The 13,308-nt window shown below is 43.0% G+C and overlaps 1 long non-coding RNA gene across 1 annotated transcript; it reads left to right on the forward strand.

Moving 5' to 3' along the window:
* The first annotated feature begins 31 nt into the window (after positions 1–31).
* On the forward strand, positions 32–2,020 carry LOC146543781 (uncharacterized). Its single transcript, XR_014884928.1, has 2 exons — positions 32–483; positions 596–2,020. It is a non-coding gene; the product is annotated as an uncharacterized LOC146543781 (long non-coding RNA).
* Positions 2,021–13,308: the final 11,288 nt, after the last annotated feature.

Below are 13,308 nucleotides of genomic sequence, written 5' to 3' on the forward strand. Positions count from 1 at the left end.
AGAGTGGAGCACCTCCGAGGAGGGTAGAGAGGCCCGAGCACCGTGCTGAGGGGAGGGGCGCCGCCATTTTGAAGAGGGGCAAAGGCGGAGGGGATGGGGCTGTTGGTATGGAGGTGAGGGGAAGCTGGGCCACCTGTCTGCCCGCAGCCTCCTGCTATCCCAGGGCTCAGCGTAGCCCCCGAGCGATGCTGTTGGCTTGAAGGAATGGTATGGCCTGTGTGTCTACCAAGAGCCATGGGGGCCATTTCGTGTTACCTCACGGTTACCACCGGTACGAGCCGTAGTGGGTGAAGATGCCAGCAACGAGGCTGGAGATGGCCAGCGTTTCCCAGCTCTTAAGGGAAAAAACGTCGGCAAGGCGATGACATTCATCCTCCTTACCTTGCTAGCAAGGTTTCCTTTTCACACAGGTTACACTGCCTTAGTGTTGTGTGCTGAAGATGAGTCACGCTGCAGAAAAGCCAGATGTTCCTATTTGCCAGTGTAAGCTTAAATTAAGCACTATGGTTCCTCAGTTCTATAAGCCTGCTTTTAGGTTAAATGTCACTGTAGTTCTGCTTTCACTAAAACTGTGTTCTACTTGTGTTACCTGTAGGGTCACTGCATCTCCCTTGTGGCAGGTTGGTGGAGGAGCAAGATCAGGAATCAATAAGGTGCAGAAGGAAAAAAACTGTGACTGAAAAGATGAAGAGAGGTAGGAGAGAGAAAACCACAAGCTTGATTTTGAACCCAAGGGAGCTGGGGTGCCAGGCTGAGTACTAGCTTAAGGAAAAGGAAAAGGTTAAAGCTTTGCAGAGGATGCAGGAGATTCCCACAGAAGCTGGAAAAGATCCCACTGTCTCAGATGTATCTATTGAAAATGATGCTAGAAAAAGTAAAGTTCCTTGGAAGTCATCTTCACAGAATCACAGAAACACCAAGGTTGGAAAAGACCTACAAGATCATCCAGTCCAACCATCCACGCATCACCAATAGCTCTCACTAAACCATGTCCCTCAACACAACGTCCAAACATTCTTTGAACACCTCCAGGATAGGTGACTCCACCACCTCCCTGGGCAGCCCATTCCCGTGCCTGACCACTCTTCCAGAGAAGCAATATTTCCTAATGTCCAGCCTAAATCTCCCCTGGTGCAGCTTGAAGCCATTCCCTCTAGCTCTATCACCAGTTACACAAGAGAAGAGGCCAACCCACGGCTCACTACAACCTCCCTTCAGGTAGTTATAGAGGCTCCCCTGAGCCTCCTCTTCTCCAGACTGAACGATCCCAGCTCCTTCAGCCACTCCTCATAAGGCCTGTACTCCAGACCCCTCACCAGCTTTGTCGCCCTTCTTTGAACCCACTTCAGGGCCTCAATGTCTTTCTTGCAGTGAGGGGCCCAAAACTGGACACAGTACTCAAGGTGCGGCCGCACCAAAGCCGAGTACAGGGGGACAATCACTTCCTGTTCCTGCTGGCAGCACCGTTCCTGATGCAAGCCAGGATGCCATTGGTCTTCTTGGCCACCTGGGCTCATGTTCAGCTGAGCATCTATCAACACCTCCAGGTCCATTTCCTCTACGCAGTCTTCCAGCCACTCTACTCCAAGCCTGTAGCATTACCTGGTGTTGTTATGGCCAAAGTGCAGGACCCGGCATTTGGTCTTGTTGAACACCTTTGTTTTCTTCCCTTGGAATATAACAACTCAAAGGCAGCTGTAGTGTTTGAGTAGGAGAGAATGGAGTGGTCAGTTGCAAGTTTTTTTCTTATCAGTTTTACTTGCTACAAGATGGGACCACGAAAGGAAATTGATTGGAAACTTGATAGAACTAAGGCCATGATGTCAAAACTATTTCTAAAGGAGCAATCCCAGTTCCATCTGGCTTAGATGTACATCTCCAACTATATTTTTTTGTTGAATTACAGTGTAAAACGTGGAAGCTTATTCCAGCCTGCAAGTGTAGGGATCAAATCTGATACAGCTGACATGATGGATTGGTGATGCCTACTTCAGCATAAAACTTGCATATAGAAGGTTAACTTGTTGTGTTTTATTTAAAGCAAATGGGAGCTGAGAGACTAAGTTTAAATCATGTTAGTACTTTGCAGTATAGCTGCCATGTGGATTGTGCAATACCATAGGATTTACTGTAGGGTCAAACATTAATCACATTAATCGATGTGAGTAAAATTAAAAAAAAAAAAAAAAGTAGAAAAAAGGGGAGGAATAAGAGTGAATTCAATGTAAAAAAACAATTCTGCAATTTCTAATGCACTGAAATGTTGGTCGCTGGGAGAACTACACCATGATCTTGCTAGGTTTGGGATTTTTTTCCCAGTACTGCAAAGTTCTCAATGCAAATATATTTTCCTCTGCAATCTTTACACTACACTGATGAATAGATGATGAATAGATCTTTTCATGCAGATAGACTCCAGGGTTTATAGAAAATATTGTCTGAAGAGAGAAAGATCCTGTGGTTCGGTATGCAAGCTTTCTTTATTTGGCAGCCATCTAGGCAAAAAATCATTCCAATGTAAAACATCAGTAATTCAGGGAGCAGATGATCAGTGCACAATTGATCCATTTTTATCACAGAAAGCTTTGTGCTGTCAATTGATAAGCCACTGAGTGTCAGCACTGGCAATCGGTAAATCAGCAGGACATCCATCAGAGTACTCCCAACGGTGGACCTTAAAGAACTGAAGAAGCAGGCGGTGGTGGGACTACGACAGTGACTTATGCATGAACACGAGCCTAGTATTTGCTCCCTAACTTTTCTGACTATGAGGCAACGTCAGAGCAGGATAAAAGTGGTTTCGTTATACACCGGTAACCTAAGCAGCAAAATGTTAGAATTATTCAACAAATGGGAAGTGGAGCATATTCTTCCATTTGAAACAAGAGATAAAATAATGCTCCTGGAGCAGTCTCAGAGTATTTTATAATGGTATTTTATGGCATTTGTTTAAGACAAACAAATTGTGTTTGTCTCTTTCTTTTCCCCTCAGTAATGTACGTTGAGTAACCAGCTGAAAATGTAGAACATTATCAAATGGACAGCAGCAGAGGAATGAAAAATACTATACTTTACTTCCATGAGTGAGTTCCTGCTCTTACAGCAGTTTGCTGGGAGATGAATGTCCAGTGATGTGCAGAGATGGCAGCTGAGTTCTGCTGATCCATAGTTCATTTCAGCAGTAAAATCTTGTAACAGAGGACTGGGACAGATGACTGTGGACAAGCACCTCCACACCATCTGCAGCAAGAATGAGTGGAGATGATACACAACTACCCTCACAGGGTCCATCAGATGCAGAACAAGCTCTGATTTTTCAAAACCACTTAGTGGATTTCAGTGCCCAGTTGACATTAATAATAATTAATGGCCTGTGCATGCATATCTCCTTGTCAGCTTCAAAAAAAGCAGGATCAGGGTAGCACTGTATTTCAAACACATTGTAAGGGAAAATATATTTGCATTGAGAACCTTGCAGCAATAAGGAAAAAATTCCAAACCTATAGCAAAATCTTGGTGTAATTCATCCTTAAATGTTTTCAGTTTGGTAATGTATGTACAGCAAACGAGAATTACAGCACTTTTCCATGGTAAGTTTAATGTCGTTTCCTTCAATGAGGGTAAATAAATTTGCTTGAAATCCCCTAGGGTCTTAAAAACTGGTAATTTGGTATGCAGTGATAGATGATGAAGAATGCTTGCTTTTTTTTTTTTTTTTTTTTTCCTCTAGAAACATATTAAAATAATTTATTCACAATATAGATAAGTAATAATCCAAATGCAGTGAGGTGAGAAAAATCAAAATCTCTTGGGAGCTTCTAAACCTGAAGCAAGAAAGAAAAAAAAAAAAAAAACAAACAAAAAAACCAACTCAAATCCTTCTATATTCCAAGTGTTAGCAGAGCCAGGTACTGAGCAGGCAAATGAATCCAATTTACACTAATATACCAGCCCAGAATAAACCTGAAAGGAAATGTAAGATTATAACAATTCCTAACAGTCTAACTTTGCTATTTTCCACCTCAGTATTGCCTACATTGCTTTATGGTGCTGGTTACAGGCCTTCTTTGTTAGGCAAGCAGAAGAAAGTTCTGTGCTTATGTCTTGCACAACAAAATATTTCCATTCAAACAATATCTCAAGCTGGTCACTTTTTAATCAGCATCAAAGAGATTTAAAGTGCCAGGGGAGGAGAATTTTGCACCTTAAAGAGGCATTTTCAGTAATTTGCTAGACTTAAATGAAATCTGATTGGAGATCTTTTTATTAGACAATGCTGCTCTCTTAAGAGAAGTTATGTATTCATGTGGGTACCATCCCTCCACGTGCTATCTTCTTAATTCTCTGCCTGTCTGGGTAACAGGCAGAAAAGGACAAGCCTGTCTGCATAAGACATGGTGGGGGTATTCTTGCAGTAAAGCAGGGACCTGTGGGGAAAAATATGACTTTTATCTGAGCAAATGAGGTATATTCCTGTCACACTGATAGCAATTCCAAGCAAAATAACACAGGACTGTTAAAAAGCCTCACTGATAAACCATTTCAAAAGATACTGCAACGTTAGGAAAACTAGGCTTTGTCAATTTAACTAAATATCATGATTTTCAAGTAGTACTGCTGAAATAATAAACCTTCAGTTGGTAAGACAGCTGATCTTGTCTTTCACAATATTTTGACTGAGAAAGAGGAACAATGTAAGTCATATGACAAGTATTAATTGGACTGAAAACTAACCGACAGGTCTCAGAGTGCAATTGTAAGCAGACTCATCACTGAGCACAGCACAGTTTCCTTGCTATCGGTTCTTGACCCTGCACCACTTAATGTGTGATCAATGACCTAAAAGAAAGCACAGAATCATTACTGGTGGTTTGCAGGCAAGCCAAAGTTTGGGGCAGGTCACTGATACAAAACCTCATCTGGATCACTTAATGAGCTAAGCCGAAGCACACAACATGTTTTTAAATGCCAACAGATGTAAAGTCATCTGCCTAAGAATAGAATGGCAGCTAGACTGCAGGTCAGGAGACAAAGTCCTAGAAAACAGGGATTCCCAAGAGGAATAATCAGCTGTGATAAGAGGTTCTAGCACTTCCCTGGAAGCCAGAAGCAAGGACACCAAGGAAGATGACAGAGGTTTTTACCTCTGTTGTAGGCGTGGCTGTGAGTGCTGCTGGGATCCCACAGCCCCTTTGTGGAAAGGAACAGAGGAATACTTCCAAGCGGCTGGGCAGCACACCTGTGTAAGAAACACCCAAGAAGCACAGTTCAGTAAGAAAGAAAAGATTAGTGGACACCTCACATGCAGCCTCAATGAGTGTGCATGAGAAATTTAACATAAAGCCTTCTTTATCTGGCTAAGCGATGTTTGGTAGCTGGGTATCAACACTCCATTGCTGTATATGCACTAGAAAACTTTTAGCGTTGGTGTAAGTTGTCCACTGAAATAGCTCACCAGCAATTTGCCTGCTATGGCAGTGTCCATCATTGAAAATATTTCACAATATGTGTGCACTCTCAGGTGCATGAAAGGGCCATTCACCTCCATTTTTAGATGTAGGCAGTGGTCATCACTGGCTACAGCTTTTCAACACTTTGTCTCACCTTGTCAGCATGAATCATAGCTGCTCTGAGCAACACAAGGTGTGGGACGATCAGCATTTGCAAATAACAAAAAACCAAACAGCTACCAGAACAGCTTTATTGCTGGGCCTTTTGCTCTAACTCTGTGCTGTAAGAACGGTATCAGCTGCTAAGAAACATAAGCATGTTATGATGCAAGGGTACCTCCAAATAACACCAGCTTATTGCTGCCCCTTGGCATTTTGAAAGCACTGGGTGTCTGCTGGGTTTTTACTGTTTGTCCAGGGAATAAGGACTCTGGGCAGGTTTTGTGTTTTTATTTGTGTTGATAAGTTAGAGTGGAGGGTTTTTAAAGTGCTTTTATTTTTTCTTTCTTTTTTTCTTTTTTTTCTTTCCAATATTTTACTTACTGTCCTTAGGAGAAAAATGAGAAGAATAAAAAAGGGGAAAAACAGGACAGGGCCGGGGGGAAGAGAAATCTTTCACAGACATTTTCCTATTCAGTGTTGATGGCCCCCTCTTACTTACATTAAACCCACTGTTTTGGTGGTCCCCCACCAGTCCTTATATTTGGATGGTATTTCTGACATCTCATGTGTCTCCTGAGTGTAAGTGGGTGCCTCTTGGTACTGCCATCTGGTTAATCACTCGAGTAGCAGGGGGTCCCACAAAAAGCTGATGCCTCTTCCTTTTTGCAGCTGTTTCACCAGCAAATGATAATTCCTCTCTCAATGTTTTGCTCTTTCTGAGAATTTAAAAATAACTTGCCTAATGAAGCAGTGCTGAGCAGCTCATGTGTCCAGACAGATAGGAGTGAAATGCTTTGGTTTAAAATGCAAAGTCGTCTGTGGCGGCAGTGCCTTTGAACAAGTTCCCCAAGGCCATTTTACAAATAATCTCAAGACCAGCTGAAATTAATGCAGAAAGAAATTCAGAGAATTGCAGGAGAATCATGTTGGAGGGCCTGGGACTGGGGAAGACAGTCCTGGATGAGCAGTTATCAGGCCCATCCTCCAACGCCCCATTAGCAAGGCTGCTTAATTACTCTGTTGTGGACAGAGTTTCAAGTAAGTGTTCTTTAGCGGGGACATCAGGAAGATGAAAGAAAAGTGTTACTTGTTCTGAACATTTCACGAAAATCAGTTTATCTGTCCTGCTGCTCCCCGGTTAGAGCAATTTGAAGCCAGAGGCTACAAGCTCAGGCATCTCAGAAGAGCTTCGCATGTAGGAAAAAACAACCTGGGGATGTAGGTGCTCCACTGCGGCAGGACACGTCTGTTTGGCCAGGAAGGCAGCACTGAGCATGTCCGTTCAACAGGACAGGGCCTGTGAGAGCTGCGAAGAATGAACAACTGTGTATTTCCAAAAGTAGCTGCAGAGGTGATTAGAAAAATTAGCTGGGCATCATATCTTGATGATCTTAAGGGTTTCTTGCAACACAAGCCATTATGAGATTCTACAATATGCAGGGAGGCAGCACAATGCTATGAAGAGACAGGCACAAGTTCTGGGAGATACTTGGTTTCTTAGCCTGTGCCAAGACTGGATACAGAAACCCCTCCTCTGCCCATTTCTCACTTTTTTAGCTGCTTTGATTGATTTTCAACATATTGTTTTCTTGTTCTTCAGAATCAAATCATTTACAGTGCGAATCCTTGTGGTTTCAGGCTTACTTGTGTGGGTACCATAATGCTTATTAGAGAGCATATGTTATTCTTTCTAGTATATCAATGATAAAATCCTTTTTTTTTCTTTCTTCCCAGCTAGTTGAATGATTATTACATTCTTCAGTTCTCATTTTTCTGTAATTGCTTCTGATGCCCTTGGCCCTTTGAAACGACAGGATCTGTTGTGCAGTGAGTTACGAGAGATCGTTGATCCTAGAGGATGGTGGTTTTACTTGGGCCAGAGAGGGTTTGGGAAGCAACTGCCAAACGAATTTTCCAGACAGAAACTCATGCTACTGCCTATGAGAGCCTACAAGTCCTATATGATGAGCTGCATGTTTGCATGTTTTTATTGAGTTTTCTTTAGGAAATGCCAGCTCTAGAGTGCAATTTGTCATTCCATTGAGTCGTGTGTCAAATATTCTGTAGTATAAAAGATTAACTGAAGCCAAAACAGAAGGATTGTGTGTTTCTTTGACTTTGTGCTCGTAAAAATAACACAAAGCAAAGGGAGTCGAGGGACTTCTGTCACTGAGATGCAGCTGCTCAAAGATTGGGAGTTTTCTCCCTCTGTACAGAGTAATGAATCACCATCACCTCAGCCTGGACCTCTGAGGACACTGTTCATAGCTATTGCCCAGGCACTGAGAGTCACAACAACTTCATGTGCAAATTCTTTATGCATGAGCACACACATCTGTGCAAGGTTGAGGCTTCTCTCTGCAGGCTTAAAATTATAGTGCAGCTCCTTAGGACAAATGGAGGTCCAGTTCACAGGGAGATTTTCCATTAGCAGCTGCAAGTGACCTTTTGTCTCCTCAGGAGGGAGAAATCCCAGAAGCTGTGTCTGCACTGTGGCCTCCAACAGCTGCTGATCACCACTGCTGATCCTTGCCCACGGCAGCCGACTCAACATACCACTGCTGTAGCAGTTGCCTACCATTAAAATGTACCCCTTATCTCTCAGCCTGCAGTTTGTGCTCTTTCTCTTTATTGCCCTCATGTAATCTCAGACATTTCTGGGTTTCATCATGATAAATACCAGAGACTGTTGAATCTCTAGGGCTACCAAGAAATGCATTTCTGCATAGCAGAAATAGAGCTGCTTTTTTTTTTTTTTTTTTTTTTTTAATAGCTTCCTTTAGTTTAACATTTATTCCTGGTATTGTTGTTCCTAAAAGGATAAATAGGGCTGCATCTTGCTAGCAAGTTACTCCAAATACATTAAATGAAAGAATAAATAATATGATCTATCAAAGGCTATGAAGACTAACTATATTACATAGAGATAATCATGTAAAGGGTATAATAATGTGCTATTATTGTACAGGTGCACTGCAGATTTAAATTAGATTGACTCATCTGTTGGTTTTGCACCTTACAGTGCTCAGAATTGGCAGATATTTTCCTCTGAACCATCAGTGCACTGAAATAGGAGCATGTCAATCACAGCCCTGCATGCTGCATGGTAAAGGCTTTATGATCACACTACATTGCATGATGTAAGGCATGAGAGATCCTGGTCATCACCACTTTGGTAGAACATCTGAAGATGTCTTTTCTATCTCCAACTTTCTAAATGCCATGGGCTTCTCTTTTCCATCTTCTCAAAGAAGATAGGAAATGTGCAATGTGCAAGAAGATAAGAAATACATGGCACGTGATAGACAGGTTGGTAAGTCAGGCATTACTCAACTTATTTGCTCTAGATCATCATCTGAAGGAGCATTCAGCGATGCTGAGTGACTCTCTGAAGTGGGGATGCTTTGATAGACAAAACCAACTCCCACTGACAATTACTGTTTGCCGCTGCAACGACTTGTACTGCAGTTTCAGACAGCAGGACAGACAGTGCTCAGTCAAGCTCAGTTTCCTCTTTTCCTTGATCCAGTCCCCACATTGCCAGCCTGCAGTCAGCATTCCCAAGCCACTTCTGCCACACAACCTAGCTATAATAATTTTTGTGCTCCAAAGAACATGTTCCTCAGATACTTTTCACTGTTGTCTGCAGCTGCATTTATAGCCACCCACTCCAATTGTTATTTCCACTGAAAGGCTAGAAGCCTAATCTTGCATAATCATGCAGTCTAGAAGATCTCTAAGTGAATTTTAATGGTAAAGGGAAAAAACAATGCAGGTATATAAAGGAATTAGAAATAGCTCTTACACTTCATGTGGGGAAAAAAAAAAATAAAAAAATTGATGCATAATGCAGCAGAAACTCACCTACGCTTGTCTCTCTGTAGCACAGAGGCCATGCCCAGGACCAGACCATGCTGTCCTTTGGCGGCTGGGGGAGCCTTGGGATGGCCTCACCCCCGGAAAGGCTTCTGAGCCCTTCTGGCTCTGATGGCCATTCCCTCTCCAGGTGTCAAATTGCTCCCCTTTATACATGTTAAGACAGCTCAATATATGAACTTGAAAAGGAAAATCCAGTCAACCTCACACAGCTTATAGTATCTCATGGTACCAGAGACAGAAAGACTTCGATTTTAATACACCATTTCTTCCTCTGAGTTGCGTTCATGCACATTGCAGTAAAGCAACTAACAATAGTAAAGCAACAGTAAAGCAAAGGACAATCTAAAACCCAGATTCAGTTTTCTCATGAAAACCTGCACTTCCCTTCAAGAACATCCCTACAACCTAGAGGAGCAGGAAATGATCCTCTTTCCTGCCAGTATGTATGAAATAAATTATTATCCAGAGTCCAATCTCCTGTTCTTGAGCCATTTCCAGGGGCCATGTTCAGCCACAACACTGAACACCTCTGCAGCTAGTGACAGTTCCTGTGCTACCGCACAGCCCTGCTATCCTGGAGCCAAGACCATCCCGAGATTGTTTCTGTGAGGCTGTATTGAATGTTGTGGCACCTTTCATCTCCATCTCGAGTACCTTCCCAGAGCAGACCTATCCTTTCATTTCTCCACAGGCAAAAGCTGTGGGTAACATACATCTCAACTTGTTTGACTTCTGCCAGCAAAAAGACAGAAGCATTGCTATAGGAGGATTCTCTATGGCATGAAACCTGTCTATGTCCTTAAATGTAGGGATGGAGACACTCTTGAGCAGAGCTGGAGGGATAAAACATCAACGTGTGGCAGAAAGCAGTAGGTTCAATGAAACCCAAATTTTCAGCTGTTGTCTCAAGACTTGGGATGATGATTCCTGACCAGCGCTCATGGAGAAAGTTGGGAAGAAGGGATTGAGGTTGTTCAGGAGTAGCATAGGGAGCGCAAAATGAAAGGATAGCAGAGGATGGCAGACAAGAAATGTTTGCCTTGATAATGGGGAACAGAGGCTGTGGGATGGCATGCTGGGGAGGAGGAAGAGCACAGATGTTCCTTTCTTTTGGAAGGAACCAGAAAGATGTTGTGCAGAGACAGAAGCACAGAAGGAGGGGAGTGTTTGAGATATAGTTTTTTAGGTGGTAAGAGATAAAAATTGAGGGGGTATTCAATGAAATGAGAAAAATAAGGATTTTGCAGCTTGGCAGATAATGAACCCAAAAGAGAAGAGGAATAAGCTGGCCTCCCCAGTTACTTCCTCACACCCAGGACACAGGCAACAAGGGACATAATGACTCTTATGGTCTGGGAGACATGGTGCAGAGTGCCACCAAACACTGCTGGAATACTTTTCTTGCATTGTGAGGATTTAGACATTTTCCCTTTTTTCAATTTCCTCCAAACATTCTGAGTCTCATTTCCTTCTCTCACATCTGCAAGAGCTTATATCTTCCAAAACCTTGTAGGCAGCTACCACATCTTCCCTCGCATCATTTACTATGTAACTTCAGCAAGGAACAGTAAAATGACAAAAACCCAAAGAAGCAGAAAGGCAAAGAAGCAACATAGACGTTTCACTGCATTTGGCAGTAAATCAGTGACTCCTATAGTTCAGACTGGTATCACTGTTGTGCATTTAAATTACATGCACTTTCCAGGCATGCAATAAAATAAATGTCACAGCAGATATCTCAGACCTATGTGTATTCAGGGCTTTAGAGCATCCCAAACCATCAGCAGTGCAGGAAAGCAGAAGCGAAGTTTCAGCCCCACAGCAAGGTGGTCCCAGTGCTGGTGGGAGCAAACTGCTCTATGGCACCGATGCTCCTGCAGAAGCGGAAGACCAGCTGCTTGCTGGTGTCAAACCTGTTGCAGCTCTGTGTCTCTGGAATCCCCTTTTTCCCCAATTAGGAGAAATTTATCAGGGAATTCAAAAGCTATGGAAGTGACCCCAAAGGCAGGCTGATGATGCAAATTGTTGAAGCTCTCCTTCCTTAGGAAATCAGCTTAAAACACTAATGACTGGAGAAACTGCTTCACAGCCCATTATTTGGTGGCCATTTACATTTCAAGGTCTCTATCTCCAGTGAGAGAGCATGTGTGAATCCTTCCTTTCTCGTAATTAAAGCTTATGAGCTGGAGACTCATTTTTAAAGTGCCTTGTTCTATTGATCTGTAATGCCACTTTAGAGATGAAAACTAATTATATTAGATTTTAATCAACTCAGATTTGGTCATGGATAATGCTTTCAGCTGGAGGAATCGAGTTAACTGTCTCTTGCATTTTCCTATTTACATTTTAACTGCATTGTGCAAGAATAATGTAGCATTTTCATTCCAGAGGAACTAGTCACTTTCTGTATGTAGAAATCTTCAGCATGGAGTAATCTCACACATATTCAGCTAAACAGGTAAGCACATACTGAAGTCTACAATTAAAATCCTTAATTAAATCCCTAAATTAAGCACATACTTAAATGCTCTGCTAAAGAGCGATATACTCTAAAATGCTTAAGATAAAGTGCATGTTTAAGTGTTTTATTGAACGAGTGCAACACAAAGTATGTTTGTGAAGTAATATTACTGTAGGTGTAACCCCCACTGAAACACCTGCAACTTGTCTGTGAAAGCCTACGTGCCCTTATCAACACCAACTCCATTTGGCTTGTGCTGACTGTTCCCACCTGCAATTTGGGACCTGTAAAAGCCTATGTGGCTGTGGCTGGGTTGGAGGAAGTTTGGGGTCTGGCAGGTGGTCCCTGCAGAGCTGGAACCTGTCTCAGCACAGCTGCCAGCATCCCTCCTTGCCTCCAGGAGGCTGACATGAAGCAAATCTTATCTCCTGTAATTGCTACAGCACATGTGATTTCTCTGTCAGATCCCAGTGCTGCTCTGTGTGCAAAGGGGAGCATATTCCCACTTCCCACTTTACTGATGCAGCATGCTGGTAAACACGTGGAACACATGAGGGTACAGCCGTGTGTGAAACTGGCCCTTAAAAATGTGCTTTACCCCTCAGCTGCTCAATGGGTTTACAACATCATTGATTCTGTTTGTGCTGCAACTACTTTGGTAGACCCCCCCCCCTCCGATCTCTATAATACAGTCCACGAAAGCATAGCAAAGGAACTATTAAAACAACATATTGACTTTGAGGAGCAGCCTAAACACTGTCAGGTTCAGCTTCAAACATTGATAGGAGGCAGTGAGATTCCCACAGGTGCTGCCCTATGTATGCAGGAGGAACCGCAGCTGTAGGAAAGGCCAAGAAATTGGATGTTTCCTAACAAATACAATTCCATTGGGACTTACAGGTCAGAAACTGAAAGAACTTTAGGACCGGGGCTGGAGGAAGCAGTAGGGAAGCCAGAGCAATGCTTTTAATTCCAGTGAGCAGTTTGATTTGGCTGTGCAGCATTTCGTGGGTGTTTGTTGTGCTTTGCAGCACGTCAGCACATCCCATCCTGTGACTTCCCCATGTGGGATGGCCCCTCTATGCCCACAGTGAGAGCTCAAGTCCAGCAGCCACATTGGCACTATTGGCCATGAATCACAGCAAATCTAAAGCTCTCAGTCACTTTGACCTGATGCTGCTCAGGATTTGGAAAGCATTTGCATTCTCTCTCTTGCACCTTGATGTCATTAACACTGACAGGCACATTGCTGCGTGCACAATGTCCTGATTTCTGTGCAGGACTTGCACTTGTGCTGGAACTATCTCCAGAGTGGTAGCACTTGTCCCTCTCAGGCCAGTAGCCCCACCACCTTGC

Source organism: Meleagris gallopavo, chromosome 9 (assembly GCF_905368555.1).
Source record: "Meleagris gallopavo chromosome 9, MGAL_WU_HG_1.1, whole genome shotgun sequence".
Classification (NCBI taxonomy): domain Eukaryota; kingdom Metazoa; phylum Chordata; class Aves; order Galliformes; family Phasianidae; genus Meleagris; species Meleagris gallopavo.